Below are 15,294 nucleotides of genomic sequence, written 5' to 3' on the forward strand. Positions count from 1 at the left end.
GTAGTACCATTTCTAGGATGTTTGGATACCTTTACTGGGATGTTCCCTCTTCCATCTTGATACTCTTGTAACAACAAATTTGATAACCTATCATGCATAATTTTTCAACTTCTTAAGGAATTTGAAAGAAATTGAGAAAAATGGCAATTCTGATGAGACAAAAAAAATCTACAGGTTTCTTGAAAGTGTCACTCATACTCAAAGACTCTTGATAACAAACCAAAGAGTTTACAAATTGATAAAAATGCTCTGTGGTGGTCCATTTTCAGTTTACCTGTGAAACACTTCAGCTTACATTCAGCTCTATTGACAATTGTTGGCTGATAAGATTGTACAGTTTATAGTTATTGTACTTCAAGTACCTCTAGTATCATTGATAAAACAGAGCCATGCTTTCTTTGCAGAAATTATGACCACTGATTCATTATCGATGCTCTTTCAGCATTTAAGGTTGAATTCAGAAATGAGTATGTTCAAAATGGATTGGTACTTGAATATTAAAGGCGAATGTAATGCGTTAAGCACTCGCTATTTTTCTGTAAGTGCTTCAGCTGAGAAAGAGAGTCAAATCAAATAATTTGAGTATAAAACGTCTAGACAAAGAACATAAAAAGTTTTGAAGTGCATTTGGAGTATTATACAAGACACATATTCCTATTTTGTCTTAGCCTGATAGCCTTCTTTTGGTTGAATTGTTGTCTTGATGAAGGGAAATAGTCAAATTATGCTAGCCTTATCATACTCATTTTGCCCTTTGAACAATCCTTCTATATTGTTATATTTCAATTTATCCTTTTGTTATTTTGATTTATATATTGTCTGGTTTACTGACCTAGAGTACCAAGTAATTTCAAATCATTGTCTGGTTTTGATTACTGAAATAAAGGTGAATTGAATTAAAACTGAATTGCATTCATATCAGAAGCAGAAGCAAAAATAGTTTATTTTAAATATTTTTTTGCAATGTTAACAACAACTTTTTGGTATCTTGAATGCGGAAAAACATTTTCTTACTCAAAAAAACAAAAAAACAAACAAAACCAACAACAATATCATCTCAATTGGAAAGTAACTGGTGCTTTAGTCTATCTACCTTCAGTCTCGGGCACCAGCTTTGAAGTTCAGCGTGTGCTGCGTTGGCTGAGCGTGGTTTCTTGCGTGTATGCGACATGTTGATTGCACGCATAAAAGGATGTCCATGCACCAAGTAACGCTAAGCTAACGCGAAACACACTGAACTTCAAAGCTAGTGCCAGTGACTGGAGGTAGATATAGACTATAGCACCAGTTACCATCCAATTGAGATGATATTGTTTTGGTTTGTGCCACCAAGGAAACCAATAAGACAGGAAGGGGATATGGCATATAAATGGGGATATTCATACTACATTGTACAGTGTAAATCCAGTTTCATCTGCCTTAAAACATACATAGACTGGGATCATGTGTCATATAGAAATGCGCTCTCTTGTTAAAGGTGAAAAGGAATGAATTTTAAAGGTACATTGTTGGAAATGATCCTAAAAATGCTTAAAATCACATTGAATGATACGTCAGTGGGACATTACAACCCCAGTGACCATGACCATTGTTAATACGGGGGATCAAATCTATATACATTTTGTATGCCCTGAAAGTGGACACATGTTACATGTAGATAGTTCTAGTTTTCGTCAGTGGGATATTACAATGACCCCCAGTGACCATGATCATGTTAATATGGGGGGATCAAATCTATACATTTTGTATGCCCTGAAAGTGGACACATGTTACATGTAGATAGTTCTAGTTTTCAGGCATTGGAATATATCCCCTTCCTCACCAATACCATTGTATCCAGAAGCTGATTGCCTACTGGTGGGTAGTCTATCCAAGTTTTGGTTTCACTGATATTGCTTTTACCTCTCAGCCATGTTTAAATTGAGGACGGGTTTCGATAAAGTAGTGTTTCATTACCAGATGCCAATGTCAATTACGCTTAATAAGAGACAAAGTCTCCCTAAGTGTGCATCTATACAGAGAAGATATCTCACCCTTCCCAAAATCCTTTGCAATATGACACATTACATAAAACACTGTGCATAAAATGACACTCCTCTGTACAGGTTCCCTTTGTTTTCATATTGAGAATAGACTGGCTAAACATGGGTTGATAGTCCAAGTTCTAAGTAAACATTTTTTAAGATCTAGATGTGCTCTGCTCATTGAAGAACTTTTTGTCACTGCCGACCCATGCTGCACTAGCAAATCAGTGCAGAAAATTGCATGGAAGAAATGCATTGTTGGACGTGGATGATATCTTCTCTTCTGTGGCATAATGCAATATAGGGATACACAACATTCTGCGTCTATCTGCAATGTCCAATGAAATCATGCTCTCACCCAATGAATCCATATTTTAATTTTTTGCTCTCACGAATGGCCCTTACTGTGAAAATGCCAACTCTACACCTACAATATGTATATCCATCCGGTGCGCAGGTAGGGTGTGGGGTGTGTGGGTTGAGGGTGTTGGTTGCTGTTTGTGTATACATGTTTAAACTTTTTAAACTATATCAAAAATCATTGCCGGTTGTAACGTTTCACCTTTAAGTGCTCTTCAAGATTGAGGAGTATAGTCTTCATCAAATCCACATCAGTCTAGATTCATGCACATCCTTATTGCCCAGTATGCTGTTCAGGAAACTATTACACGTAGTATATAAAGCTTGATAAGAATATGCACTTATTAGGCATAGGCCTATCACCAGGCACGTTGTCGCAAATATAAAGTTCTGGCCAGGTCACTGAACTGAAGTACTGCAGTAGTGACAGTACAGTATTATTTAGATCAGGGTTTGTTTACATATATAATATGGATGACAAAAAAAAAATTACTTTAGCTTAATAAGTAGTACCTTGAATTGGGACACCAATAAAATGTTTCTTCTCTCTCTTCACAACTCTGTAAAAAATTTTTACACCATGAACCTACTTTATGTACCACATACTACCATCCAGATGCATTCAATGAAAAATATTTGCATGCAGTGCCAGGTGCAGGAAAACTCATTGTCACTGACAGATAGTTCAAAGCAAAATAGGTATTAAACGCAGTAAAAGGTGTAACAAGGGGTCCCAAGAATAAGTAGCATGCATAATTTTGTAATTAAACCCAATAACTGACCAATATTGCAAAAAAAGCCAAGCAAACATAAAACATAGTATCAGTGTCCATTTTGGAATTTTTAACATCTCTAAAGTGACTCTGGAGTAGTCACTGCATAAACAAAGGGATATTTTATACATTTTGTAGTAGCGAGTGATATTCATTTTCAAGATACAGTCCTGAACAATTTAGCATTGTTTTGTGGTTCTGAAATCAAACCAAGAAAATATGAAAATAAAATTATCACCAGAACTTCTCTGCTACTACATGTACTAATAAATTTATTAAATATGTACATTAATATTGTACATTACCATTTACATTGTACATGTAGGTTACATGTTGCACACTAATTCAGTTTCTTATAATCCCAATTATTTCTTGTCCAACAGACACTTCTCCAATATGGACACTGATAATTATGTATGCTGTATGCAACAGTTATGATTTTGATGAGCTGAATCATGCCTGTCTTTGACGTTCGCGTTGATGAGCCTGATTGAGTACGTGAGCATCCCATCGAGACATGAGTTCTGGTGGCCTCAGATGATTAGTCTTTCCTCTGTATGGGCCTGGTGATGCTGCCATATATCAACTATATGGAAGCTTTGAGTTCCAGATGACTCTGTCAGATCATGTAGAATAATTGCAGATACCAAAGATTATTTTTTGTTTTATGTACCTGTTGGATTCAAATTTGGACATTATATTACAAACCAGCCCTGTGCAACATTATGTAAAAACACAACAGTGCATATTGCATGTTGAGGCAGCACTTTGGTGATTGCGCTAAAATATTAATTAATGAAAAATGTCAATCAAACTACCATATAAAACAACACAGGCTGCCTAATGATGACATAATGAACATGATGAAAGTGATTTCTATTTTTTGTGTTGTGATGTTTGAAAACATGTGTACAAAATGTATCTGGTTACTTTTTGAGAACATTTTCTTTTTAAATGCATAGATCATTTTCAATGCATGAGGGGCAGAGGGGGGCAACATGCCCCGGGCACCACCCTTAGGGGGTGCCAAATTGACCAATTTAGCATCGATTCTGTGCCCCTCCAAGCGATGAAAGTCAAAATTTTTGCACGCTTCGCGCGCATTTCAGCACAAAAAATTAATTGAAAGAACATTTTAAGACAGTAACATATTCAACTTCTAGTAACCAAAATTAATTAGTGGTAGGCCTTATTTGTCCAAAATTTTGTGCAGTCCGCGCGCAATTGTTTCAAGAATGGGTGGGGGCGCCAATTTAATTTCTTGCCCTGGGTGCTACCAACCCTAGTTACGCCACTGATAAAAAGTTTACGAGTATCAAGTTTGATTCACTCATTTTCAAGAAACTAGAAAAAATTGATTCTCGGATTCTGAAAAGACAATTGTTTTAGGGTATTTTCTTGATGCTCAACCATTTTTAAGCAGACCTCTGAAATCAAAATTGAATCACACACTAAACAACCATCTAATTATCAAACAAAACATGATACAATGTGTTAGTGGTACGGTATGTAGTACATACATGTACATACAGTAAGCCAAAAAATTAAGGGACCTGTTATGTTCACCCCTTGTATATATTCTAAACAAAGACAAATTTGTCATAATTGGAACAAGCAGCCAACAGCTGCATCATTTAGCTTGAATTTAAGGGGGCACTACACCCCTGGCCAATTTTGTGCCTATTTTTGCATTTTTCTCAAAAATTATAGCGCATTGGTTACAGGTAAGATATTATAGGGGCAAATACTACAACTACTGCACTGAAAATTCAGCAACTCAAGGCAAGTACCGGTAGTTATTGATTTATTTGATCAAAATTGGTTTTCCCTCATTTTGACTGTAACTCCACAACTGTTGTCTGTGCTGAAATAAAATTTCCAGTGCAGTAGTTGTAGTCCTTGCCCCTATAATATACATATCTTACTTGTCACCAATGCGCATGCGCTATAATTTTTGAGAAAAATGCAAAAATAGGCACAAAATTGGGCAGGGGTTAAGACCTCATTTGTTGAAATTGTAAAACGGTAAAAACCCAAGGAAGATGCCAATGTAAAAGTTGCAGTTTGCTCCATTGCACGTGCCCTATTGATTTGCACACAATGCGTTTACGAACACGAGAACCAGCGCCATGCTTCCATTGATTAACACGTTAAAATCAGAGTTCGTGTTTTCATTGATTACAATGTACATGTAGAACACAAAAGTGCAACTTTTGATTTTGTTTCTTTATTGGGTTTTAGACCACCGTTTCTTTAATTTTCAACCAATTTCAACAAATGAGGTCTTAAATCAGAGCTAAAGAATACAGGCATCGGCTGCTTATTTTAATTTTGACACATTTTTCTTATAGGATATACAGGGGTGAACACAACTACACATTAATTTTTTGGCTTACTGTACATGTATATGGTGCAAGACAATTGTTAAAGTTCATTTAATGACAGAAATTATTTTTAGGATAGGATCCACAGCAAATTATGAGGTTAAAAGGATAACATATTTTATTGTTTAGTCTTTTAGCGTTGCTTCAAGATTTTATTTTGAACAAATGTATCTTGATGACGGTTTTGATCACAAGCATGTGGTGTGATGCAGACTATCAATGCATTGGTGTGCAAGCATGCGATTGCAAATTGAGATGGTAGTGCATGCCAGCTGGTTTTTCCATTTCTTGTTAGCTTTCAAGAGCAATATCTAGCATCCATGTTGTTATGAATAACAGGTTGTAGCACTGTCACGGTATCTTCTGGGTTATACACTGCAGGCCTTTATGGTAATCCTACACAAGTAATAAAATTACCTGCATGCTTAATTAGCAACCTAAAATCTGATGTTCCAAATCAAGATTATAAGAAATTGTTAAAACATACATTAAGTTTTTTCGATAATTCAGAACTGAGTGCATAATATGGGAAAAATCTGGGGGTTATCGCGATTGGGCTCACACAGTATTCCAATGACGACAAACTTTGCACTTTTAAAAAAATTTAAAAGAAAAAATTGTTACTGGTCAACTGTTGGGTCTGATTGTCCCCACAGAACTAAAACAAACAAAGATTGTTTGAACCTAACTTGGAAGTGTCAGTGTTGTAAATGACAAAATGCACTGAATGTTTTTGAAAAATGCTTATTAATTAACGATGGTTCTAACTTCCCAACTGTGCACACCTACAATGTATTGCATTGTGTGTGACAGTGGGTTCAGTTGGGCAAAATTGGGCCATGCAGGAAAATTCTGTTTGGTTAGAAGCTCTCACCCCCGTTACATGTGACGGTCATACGAGACGATGATGAGGGGTGCTTCCAGTTTGCTTTATAGGTGACCCCGGAGCTACGTCACTTCTGGTCAGGAGGCGCTGAAAACAAAGCACATCAGCGGCGCAAAACCCAGACAACAACACAACATCGGCATTTACGTTTTGTTTGTTGTCAACGGCCGCATACATGTATAACCCAGATGTTAGCAACTTACCGGGATGACCGACGACCGTGGTGACCTATATCTTTAAATTGAGCTGTTTCTTTTATGTCGACTAGCTGTTGCGTAAGGCAACAGCTAGTTGCCAACAGCTAGTAGGCAACAGCTAGTAAGTAGGTATGCTAGGTGAATTCAAATTTGCCATCAAACTGCATCATTTTATATATCAAATTAAAGCTCTGGAGTAAACAAAGCCAAAACTGAAAACCTTTTTTTCATAGCACTTTCCGTAGCAAAGTTACATCTTGTCAAAGATTGACTTTCATCAAAAAGATTCAGCTAGTAAAATTCTCCAAAACGGCATTTAGGGGTGTTTCTAGAACTTAGTCTCATGGCGATAGCAGCTTTTTTAATGGAACTGCTATCAAAATCCTCTAAAATTCCATGTGCGACTTGATTATCACCATAAAAATCATATATTTGGGTCAAGTGAAGTATAGAAAACATATTTATGTAGGTTTCCTTCACCGGCCTATTCTCAAAAAAAAAAAAAATCAAATTTCTATGTAAATATGCATTGTGTTTGGGCCCCGGTCTCGGCGAATTTCGCTGACTAGCAAATGTGTTAACTAAGGTTTGCCTGGGATACCTATAGTAAGGCAACAGCTAGCTTTTTGACGGGGTGAGTGGGAGTTTTGAAGAGGGAAGATTTCCAATTGTTTTTCTTCAGGGGGAGGGAATCATTTTTTTTACTTGAACCATTCGTAATAGGGAATAGGGAAATAGTTTTGAATCAAAGAAACAGGGGAAAACAAAGGGATGAAGCCGACAACTTTGATTTGAGTGGATGTGAGGAGGAACGCGAAATTTGTTGTCAATTTTTTGGTCAAAACGATAAATGTACACCTGTGAATACCCTGTGTAAAGATAGTCACTTGTGCTGAGCATGAAATTGGTCACTTATCGCTCACTGTTCAAAATGTGACATCTACACCAATTACAGTCCCCGAAACTGTCTACTTTTTAGCCGACCTCAATTCCGAAACATTTAGTGATAGTTAAAATGCGATCCCCAACCCTTTGGTTACCTTTTGGACGAATTTTTGAAATCTCATGAGTCTCCGTGTCTGAAATTCCCCGGTACAAACATCGAAAATGTCGCAATTATCAGTTCTCGGTGATGATACTATATCCGCATCGCTGTTTTCATACATGAATATGCATATCTCTGACCCCTGTAAGGTCAAAAACGTGGCGTTGATTTCAACCAATCCGATCCACCGTTTAATAAGCAGCTTGATACTGACGTCATATCTGAGGTGACCAGGAGGCAGGAGCTACCATTTTGGTAAACTGAACTCGACTCGCATGCGTTCTTTTTGGTTCACATAAATCGAACAAAATTTTCAATAACGGGTAATAGTATGATTTCAATTTTTATTAATGAAGTTACTTGTAGTTTTGAGGAATGACAAAGTTGTTTTTGGAAACTTAGATGTTTGTTTCAACTGATGATGTAGGATCGCAAGGTGAGTGAATTCGTGAAGAGATTTGCTTGTTTGAGTGATAGTAGGATACGGGATGTAGGCTAGTCCTCTGTGTTTGACCGGCTCCGACGTCTCAATTCACAACGTCTCAATTCGTACCTGCTTACCAGACAGCAATACTGCGTATTGCTGTATGGAACCAGATATAACCTGTGAATGCGATTGGTGAATTAAGATCACTACTTACCTCTGGCTGGTCTTGGGACTTCAGCACTGACTTGGGTTCAAATTTAAGACTCCTTGACACAGCTCAAATCCCAAAGTCAAGTACAACAAGGCTTAATGCCTTTGATGAAAAAGGGTGATTCCGAATTGACAGTCCTTGCAGTGCAGTGCTGTGTGCAGTACTACCGGTCCAGTGTAATCTGTATGAGAATGCAAGCAATGATATGATACGTTTTGACGTTTTTCAGCTCAAAATTGATAATCAGTCCAACTCCACCGAGTAATAAGTTGTGTGCGTGGGAATTTCTAGCTAAATTTACGTTCATTCATGACGTCCAAGCATATGTAACTGATTCATAAAAATCCTGTTTTAGCGTTATCATCATCATAATTCGTGCGTGAGGCGGATCTCGTTTTGTTTACACGGAGTTACTAGATTTTGAATATGTTGTTTTCCTACACATAAAATACTTTTTCATCTTATCGAATAATGCAATATTAATTACTTACATGACTGGGTTAAATTTGTTTTTAAATCATTGCGGGTAAATTAAGGTGAATAGTTACCGAGATTTGTTGTAAATACTGTACCACATCAACTACTTTAGGTTTTTGTTTTCAACATAAAAAACACTGCCAATCCAATCAATTAAGTCAAAAGAGGTCGCTGTGCACCTGTTCTGGTCTGTTTCAGCTTCATTTCACAGAATAGAAATTTCATCATCAGTTAGCTATCCAGAATGTAGCTGGATGATGAAAAGGATCTCTTTCAATCACTAAAGAGTCGCAGAGCCAAATATTTTCTTCACTAAAATTGAAAAAAAAATAGGAAAACAAATATTATATACTAAAAGATTTATTATAATATATTTGTTTCATTTCATGAGAAATTGAATTTGTAGGCCTACCAATTGCTATCTACTGAAGATAGCAGAAGCAGTGCAGAATGAAACTAGTAGGCCTACCTGGGAGTGACAGGGCCTGGAATTCAGTTTAGTCAAAATTGTACGCAAAAATTTACCAAAAATGTGTGCCACTCTCTTCAGGTCTATTTTAGTCCAAATTCACCAAAAATTCTCCAGAAAAATACAGAACTAATTTTTTGGGATTCAAAAAATATTATCCAGTTTTGCCAAATGAAACATAGCTTAATCCTAATCCTTTAGGTAGTCCTAACTGGCAATAAAAGTCCAATTTTAATATTTGGTCAATTTTTGAAATAAGGGCCAAAAACATGCGTTTTTATGGTGCTTTTCGACCTTTTTCGTATTCTGTGACAATCAGGCCCAAAAACTTGAACAAAGACTAATTTCAAGTTAATGCATTCTAATATTTGGAAAACACACTTTCAATCTTTTTCATTACAAATTAGTAAATATAAAATGTGATATTAGAGTTATAAGCTAACTCTTGGCCTCTACTCAAGATTTTGAATGCTTAGACTTGTGCCAAGTCTTACAATTTTGTCACTACAATTGTAAGAAAACATGCAAAATTGCATGTTTTTGGACCATTTTACCTCAAATTGACCAAATATTGTTATAGTTATGTTTCATTTGGCAAAACAGGATAATATTTTTTTAATTCCAAAAATTTAGTGCAGTATTTTTCTGGAATGGGGAGTAATTAGTGTAAACATTGCCATCATAGGCATGAAAAAGTTTGGCCACAATATGAGCAGAAAAGTGGTAGCATGAAGAGCAACATTTTTTACTGCACGGCCTTGTATTAGGCAAGCATGGGAAAACCCATTGTGCTCCCCATTGTTCACTCGTTATGGCTGATTGATTTCCATTTTTAGGAATCCCCGTGCACATCGAAAAAAATGAGTTTTGGTGATATTTATTATTATTTTAGATCAAAAAGTGCCACCATTTGCTGTCCACTAATAAACATGAATTTTATATCATTAGAAAGATAAGTCTCTCAAGTGTTTATTGCAACGCGAAGAAAAATGTTAGCATGTTCCAATGAAATGTTCTGAAATTATTTATCAAATAATTTGCTCAAAAAACTTGAAAAAGAAAGAAAAATGTCTCATTTCTCATTGAAAATTGAAAAACGTACAACTTTCTAAGTAAAAAGTGCCACCTTTTCCCAAAACTCAATGGATTTATAATTTATATCATTTGAAAGTAGATATAGCAAAGTTTTAAATACCGAGCGAAGATATTTAAAAACATTTTTCATTTTCCTGTAGTGGTTGAAGATAGGTAGAAAAGTCAAAATTTTACTCGAATTTCCTGTGTTAAAAAGACCTTTTGAAAGTGGCTTGAGCAGATGCACCAAAGTTTTCCATATCTTAGATCCGCTGGGTAAATCCCCAATATTTTGTCAGGGGTGGTCCATACAATCATCCCCCAATGTTGACGATCTGTATGTGGGATTCTAACCAAATTAACCTCATATTTGGCCATTTTAGCCCCCAAAGTGCGAATTCGTTCGCTCTTCGCACGCATTTATTTCACTTTTGCACCATATTTCACCAGTTCAGCTTCAATATGGCAAAAATATTCGAACTTATTCTGTCACCAAAAGGATGGATTCAATATAAAGAATTTTTTTCCAACTCTATCCCCCAATGTCAAAAAGAAATCTATGCCACTGATTGCCATTTTTTGATATTTGAATGCCCAACCCAGTAAAGTATAAAGTCATTTGGGAGGATTTGCCATTTTGAGAATATTGATGGAAACAGAACTTGCAGTGAATGCTTAAAGCATGGAACAAATAGGCCTATCTTGGAAAAGGTTCAATTGTTGAGCAAAAATTCAGAATATCACCCTGAATGATTAGAATCAAGGTCATAATTAGGTTTAGGACAAATAGCACTTTTGTTTCATGACCACTAGGTATAAGACTTTTTTTGTTTGGACTTTAGCCCATTTCCCTCATCACTTTTTAATTATTTTGTACTTGCTCAAGTAGCATTAAAAAAAATCCATAGTACATCATTTTGACTTGGTATTATTGGTGGGATACAGGGCAAAGTGGAGCATTACAACCATTTTTAGTTTTCATCTTGACTTGTATTTAATACTTGTTTCTGTAATGGTTTCACTTGATAGACCTGTTATCATGGTTATTCAGCTGTGTACCACAGGAAAAAAAACTGCCAAAAATGTGTTCATTTTCAAATACCATGCATTTTATTAATATTTACAGTGACGTCAAGTGGTTCTTATTGCCCGAATGGTGGGGCATTAGGTACCACCAACTAGTACCATGTTTGTTGACCATTTTGAAACCTTTAATAGTTCTTAAGAGTTTCTTTTTAACAGTCTTTTATCAGTATGGTATTTATTTTATGTTTGGAACAACTGACACAATGCAGTTCTTGTCTTTCCAGTCCTTTTCTGAGCCCCTTCTCCATAATTATGCAAAATGTCAGAAAAGTTTACAAAACATGCACTGGAGTCAACCACACAACCAACATGACCAATGTCCTCCAGTCCACAATTAGGATATATTTTGTCAGGATCATCTTCATTGTCCACTTTTTGCTTCTTTTACTGGCTTGGTTTTAGGGTTCTTGTTATTTTTGTTGGTTGGTTTTGACTAGTGTCCAGTTGCTGCTTCTTCTGGAGTGCAGCAGCATATTGTACATGCAGGGCATTAAGACTACTTCTAACTTCATTATATGGCTATTTACAGCCTGTCTCAAAAAAAATTGTGCAAGCGAAAAGCGCCCTCTGTGACAATTAGAAAATACCGTTGTGCTTACATCGACGTCAAGGGCATAGTCTTAGCTCTCAAATGCCGTTTAGTCTGTTCAATTTGCTTGTTTTAATCTCGAGATATGCTTACTTAACAACGAAAGGGTAAAATCACAATTGTGCCACTTTTACTAGGGAAGAGAACTGTACATTTAAATCAATGATAGCATCAAGTTTATCAAGAGTTCCTTCGTGAAATCAAAAGAATGCATCAATTACACAACAATACAAAATTGTTTTTAATGTTTTATCATGATAAAGGTATAATGATTCTCTTTTTCCTCTTACGACAAATTAAACGATAAATAAATATTTCACATTCTGCTGTAAGATTAAATACATGTGCATGTCAATGATTTTACCATGGTAAATACTGTTCTTTTTGTCATTCAAGACATGTTAAAAGACAAACAAATATTACACACTTATGGGTAAAGAACTTTGACAAGTTCATGAAATTTGACAAATTAATGAAATTAGACAACATAATGCAGTCGCGCAGGTGTTGATGCGTCTAATGCACGATCCCCGGAGGGGGAGTGCATTAGACGCATCAACATCAGCTATCATTGATTTACATGTACAGCCCTATTTCCTAGTAAAAGTGGCACAATTGTGATTTTACCCTTTCGTTCTTAACTAAACATATCTCGAGATTAAAAGAGCAAATTGAACAGAACAAACGGTATTTGAGAGCTATGACTGTGCCCTTGACGTTGATGTAAGCATCATGTCACAACGGTATTTTCTAATCGCCAAAGAGGGCGCTTTTCACTTGCACAATTTTTTTTGAGACAGGCTGTATTTTACCCTAAAATGTCATAGTTGGGTAATTTAACTTACTTCAAACCCATTATGACATAATAAGCACACATTTTAAAACTTGTTGTTGAACAAACGATTTATACATGGGAAATCACCGTTATTTCACTGAAAACTTAGTTCGGGGGCATTAGGGACCACCATTGCTAAAATCATAAAATTGCTTACATTTTCTTTAAAATTACATATAGGGTATCGCTCATTCTACAAAATCCGGTGCCAATAGCCTTTTTTCCATTCTTTGGTCCATAATCACTTTTTTTGTAGTGATTAAAACGTCTTTGTGTAATTCTAAAATGAATTGCACTTTCCACCAAAACGCCGTGAGCTACGTTACCCCTTTTTAATACACGTTATTGGAAAGAAGTAAAACAGAGGTATCAATGTAATTTGCGGTTTTTGAAAGGAAACACTCATAGGTTTTTAAAAATCACAGTAAAAATTGTGATGCTGTAGCATTTTTGGCATAGAAATGTTGTAAACATTGAAATTTCGACCGACCATGTTAAGATTGGTGAGCTACGTTACCAGAATTCTATTGTATGCACTTGTATTACATGTACTTCCTAATAATATGTGAAAGCTACCAGTGGTCGAACCCCATTAATATTAGAATTAACCGACATAACGTTCTAACGTTCACAAATCACATTAAAAACCCGTGAACTACGTTACTGTGAGCTACGTTACACACTCATTTACGCATCTTCAAAACTTCTATGAAATGGTGAAATCGGTTTTACATTTCACTGAAGTGATCTTTAGTTTGCTTTTTATGACCTTGGATTGAGTAAAACCAGCCCATTTTGTAGTCGGTAACGTAGCTCACATTACATTGAGTTTTAGTGTTAAAAAAACATCATGACTTCCTGAAAGAAAAATATGCAAGTGGTGTTGGCAATTTTTTACATCTGAAAGTAGTGATACATTTACTCTTAAAAAACGCAAAAAGCAGATCTTTTTGAACAACTTTTATTTTTTCAATTTTTATAGTGGATTGGCACCGGATTTTGTAGAATGAGCGGTATATTTTCTGTTAATTATCTATTTTTACACTACTAATAAGCAAATTATCATACAATTGTGGTCCTATTGCAATCTTTAAACAAGCACATCACAATCTGTAATTTACTAAGAGGCCTAGCAAAAGTGGTGACATTAGTCGGAAGTCCACTTTCAACATGACATTTTTTCTCTTCAAATCATTTAATGAGACAAATAAATCTTTGATATATGCTTGCTAGTGTCCTCTTTCAGATGAAACTATCAAAACTTGTTGATCTATACCTCATGTGGAAAAAAAGGATGTTAAATGATGTATTTTATCTAGTCCGAGATATTAAAAAGTTCAGAGTGTACTGACAAGATGATGTTTGGGTCGATGACCAACTAACATGAGTGTTACATAAGCACTGATCTTTAACTATTAAAAACCTCTCTTGCAAGGCATATTTAAAATAATGATCAGGAGTCAGGACTCCCTATATGCATAATTACTTGTTTATTAGGTGGTACTTATACTACTTAATGCCACATGGTACTTAATGCCCCTCTAGTGCCCTACATATTTTCTTGGAGAGACAGTACATGTGAATTATTTGAGCTTCAAAAAGGGGTTTATTCGGACAATGTGAACAAGTGCGCAAAAATTGTGTATTTTACACAATTTTGGCCAATGATCGGGGCAAATATTGGTGGGAAACAGGCCTTTGTTTTTATCTTTCATTTTTTGTCAGCGAGGCACTTTTCTCTTTCATTTTTATGTCGAGGGGGGACTCTGCCCTGAAAATATCCCATTTTTGACTCACTGTAGCTAATAATTTTGAAATTTCCCAGAAATTTGGGGAAAAAATTAAAAAACTATAAACATGATAAAGAACATTTGTGTTCAATTTGGCCAAAAATGTTGACTTTAGGTATATCCATGGGTCAAAATTTCTTGAAAAATTGGTATATTGATGGGTCCACTTTTAAATATTCAGTGGCACACCTCTACCCAAACCAAACTTAAGTTACCCCCTTGTTTTCACCCCACAAGTCTAACACGATTTATGATACCTTATAATCATAGGCAGGGTATCATCAGCATGCATAGTATGATCAGCCTGTATTTTGCTTTTTGGCTTTAAAAGTTTGGAGCTCTGAACCCTATTTATTTGCTGCTTGAATGCAAGTGTATGGTGGTAACGTAGCAGTTATGACCTAATTGCATTAAACCAACAAAATTAATTTTAATGGTATAGCAACTCCCTCTCTCTCTGAAGCATTGCAGGGCAATCATTGTCATCATTCAGCACTGACGAAGTATGCAATGCCATCTAAATGTATCCCTTTATTTCTCATTAAAGAAAACAAACTAGTCAGACATTACAAAGTCAGTTCAATGCAAAAGGTTTATGCTGTTGAATGCATTTTATTCACATAATCATACATGACATAAATACAGTTGCACAATAAAATTACATAAA

This window comes from Amphiura filiformis, chromosome 5, assembly GCF_039555335.1.
Source record: "Amphiura filiformis chromosome 5, Afil_fr2py, whole genome shotgun sequence".
Classification (NCBI taxonomy): domain Eukaryota; kingdom Metazoa; phylum Echinodermata; class Ophiuroidea; order Amphilepidida; family Amphiuridae; genus Amphiura; species Amphiura filiformis.